Below are 3,908 nucleotides of genomic sequence, written 5' to 3'. Positions count from 1 at the left end.
GCATTCGCAACATATCGATTCAACAGACTCAAACTGATAATGACTAAGGATGCCAATAAGATTACCAGACTTATGAGGTTAATCATAATGCAAGCAAGCAAGAATTGCAAGAGCAATAGGATGTTGAGGATTTTCAGAGATCGAATGGTATTTCGAAGACTTTCGTGAAATACATGTATCCACTAGGGATGAGCGGATACTCGATAAGTACAAGAAATTATCCGTAGGGGTATTCAGGTGGTAAAGAAATGCAAGGCGGTAGGCACAAGGGCTTCTCAGACTTTCGGAGAATTTTTCAGGGTATCAAGTAATTTCAAGGGCAACTGGGGATGAAGATATGAACGACAAGTGTAAGTAGTTATCCACAAGGGTTTATCGATGAAAGGGATTTGCAAAAGCGATGGCACAAGTCTCGAGAGAACATCATAGAGTATCTTCAGAATCTTCTGGTGCAGCAAGCGACCATCTGGAATGAGGGGCTCTCCGGGAGAAAGTATTATCGAGAACCTAAAGTTAGATTTAGTAAAACCATTTTAATCCGAATAGAAGAGAGATCAGAGTCCCAGAGTATAGACGAGGAATAAAAGATCCTAATACCACCCGATGGCGACGTGGGCCCGTAAGCCACACAACCATGTTAGAAAAAGTTTTGTAATTACTAGACTCAACTTCGGCCGAGGAGTGTGGAAGGGGGATTCCTACAGGTAGTCAACTCTGATACCAACTTGTGACGCCCCCGATTCAATCGTACACAAATCATACATGCAAACATGTACGATCAAGATCAAGGACTCACGGGAAGATATCACAACACAACTCTACAAATAAAATAAGTCATACAAGCATCATATTACAAGCCAGGGGCCTCGAGGGCTCGAATACAAGAGCTCGATCATAGACGAGTCAGCGGAAGCAACAATATCTGAGTATAGACATAAGTTAAACAAGTTTGCCTTAAGAAGGCTAGCACAAACTGGGATACAGATCGAAAGAGACGCATGCCTCCTGCCTGGGATCCTCCTAAACTACTCCTGGTCGTCACCAGTGGGCTGCACGTAGTAGTAGGAACCTCCCGAGTAGTAGTCGTCGTCGTCGACGGTGGCGTCTGGCTCCTGGACTCCAACATCTGGTCGCAACAATCGAATATAGGAAATGGGAAAAAGGGGAGAAAAGCAACCATGAGTACTCATCCAAAGTACTCGCAAGCAAGGGGCTACACTACATATGTATGCATTGGTATCAAATGGAAAAGGGGTATCATAGGTGGACTGACCTACAGAATGCCGGAATAAGAGGGGGATAGCTAGTCCTGTCGAAGACTACGCTTCTGGCCACCTCCATCTTGCAGCATGTAGAAGAGAGTAGATGGTAAGTCCACCAAGTAGCATCGTGTAGCATAATCCTAACCGATGATCCTCCCCTCGTCGCCCTGTGAGAGAGCGATCACCGGTTGTATCTGGCACTTGGAAGGTGTGTTTCATTAAGTATCTGGTTCTAGTTATCATAAAGTCAAGGTACAACTCCAAGTCGTCCTGTTACCGAAGATCACGGCTATTCGAATAGATTAACTTCCCTGCAGGGGTGCACCACATAACCCAACACGCTCGATCCCATTTGGCCGGACACACTGTCCTGGGTCATTCCCGGCCTCGGAAGATCAACACGTCGCAGCCCTAACTAGGCACAACAGAGAGGTCAACACACCGGTCTAAATCCTATGGCGCAGGGGTCTGGGCCCATCACCCATTGCACACCTGCACGTTGCGAGGGCGGCCGGAGAGCGGACCTAGCAACCTCCATTACAAAGGAAGTTGCGTTACGTGGTCTAACCCGGCGCGCACCGCTCAGTCACTGACGTCACGAAGGCTTCGGCTGATACCACGATGTCGAGTGCCCATAACTGTCCTCGCGTAGATGGTTAGTGCGTATAGGCCAGTAGCAAGACTCAGATCAAATACCAAGATCTCGTTAAGCGTGTTATGTATCCGCGAACGCCGACCAGGGCCAGGCCCACCTCTCTCCTAGGTGGTATCAACCTGCCCTGTCGCTCTGCCACAAAGTAACAGTTGGGGGCTATCGGGAACTCAGGCCCACCACTACCTGGATGGAGCCACCTGCCCCTTCAGCCCCCATCTCCAAACAGTATCACCGATAATGTAACAGTGTAAAGTATATAATATATGCCCGTGACCACCTCCCGAAGTGATCGCGGCCCAGTAGTATAGCATGGCAGACGGACAAGAGTGTAGGGCCACTGATGGAACACTAGCATCCTATACTAAGCAGTAGGATAGCAGGTAAAGGTAACAACAGTAGTAGCAAGGACAGGCTATGCAGCAGTATAGGATTAACTGAAAGCAGTAACATGCTACACTAATCTAATGCAAGCAGTGTAGAGAAGAATAGGCGATATCTGGTGATCAAGGGGGGGCTTGCCTGGTTGCTCTGGCAAGAAGGAGGGGTCATCTTCGATGTAGTCGAACACACGGACATCGGCAGCGGTCTCGGAGTCTACCGGAAAGGAGTAACAGAGGGGAAACACAATAAATAATAGAGCAATCAAATGTAACACAAAGCAAGACACGTCAATACGTTGTGCTAGGGGTGGCCTAACGTAGGGATAGGCGATATCGGCGAAGGGAAACATCCGGGAAAGTATTTCCGGTGTTTCGCGTTTTCGGGCAGATGAACCGGAGGGGGAAAGTTGCGTGTTTGCTATGCTAGGGATGTGTGACAGACGAACGGACTACATATTCAGATTCGTCTCGTCGTTCTAAGCAACTTTCATGTACAAAGTTTTTCCATCCGAGTTACAAATTATTTTATATGATTTTTCAAAGATTTAAATATTTTCTGAAATTTTTGGATTTAATTTTAATTCGAAAATCTCAGTGGAAACACTAGGTGCACCCGGTGCAGTGCACCCACAGTGCACCACCGAGGCTGACAGGTGGGTTGAGATGGCCAGTTGACCCAGTCAACAAAGACTGGTCAACTGAGTGAATAGTGCATGCGGGTCCCGCATGTCAGTGTCACATGTGCTATTTTAATTTTATTTTCTTTAACTAGGTTTAATTTAACAAGGTGGGGGGGTCCAGTAGTCATACTCTAATTAGAGGGGGGTAGTGTTAAAGGGGGATTAGCCCCATGGTTAATTTGGGCCGGCCCCAATGGACAGAGGCCGCCGCCGGCGGCCTCGGCTGGGCATGCCCGCGCAGGCAGGGGCCGGCGACGGCATAACCAACAGCGGCGACCAGTGTCGCGGCACGTAGGCCAGAGGCACGTGGGGGGAGCCGAGCTACAGGAAGGCGCGGGCGCACGCAAGCAGGCGTGGGCGGCTACAGCAGAATAGCAGCGGCGGCAACTAGCAGATCAGCAGCAGCGGCTGTGAGCAGTATCGAAGCAAAAGAGCAGCTATGACATGAGCAGTGGCAGTAGGCAGCGCAACAGCAAGCAAAGAGCAGCAACGATGACTTAAGGAACATCAGCAACGCAGCAACAGTACTACGCACACACGTATGTACGCGTACACACGGGCTCGAGTGAGCTCGGGGACGGAGGCTACGACAATGAAATCAAAAAGAATGAAGGGGGTCCGGGGGAAGAAGCTCACTGCGAGATCATTGCATGCTCGGGGAGGGTCGGGGTTGACCGAAACGGCGGTAATCGACGACGGGCGATGATGGCGTACACGACGAATAAGACGACGATGGCGAGCGTACGAGGCGGTCCGGCTTGCTCCGCTGCCCGGAACGGACGAGGTCGAGCGAGGCGAACCTCCTGGACGCAATCCCGAGCGACGGTGATGACGGTGGCCGCGGAAACGATTGTGAGGTAGCGGCCACCGCGAGTTGTTCGAGCTCGGCTTCGAGCAGAAGAGGAGGGCGGCGATGGGGGAAAGAGGGGGG

Source organism: Triticum dicoccoides, chromosome 5A (assembly GCF_002162155.2).
Source record: "Triticum dicoccoides isolate Atlit2015 ecotype Zavitan chromosome 5A, WEW_v2.0, whole genome shotgun sequence".
NCBI lineage: Eukaryota > Viridiplantae > Streptophyta > Magnoliopsida > Poales > Poaceae > Triticum > Triticum dicoccoides.
This window is presented reverse-complemented; position numbering follows the sequence as displayed.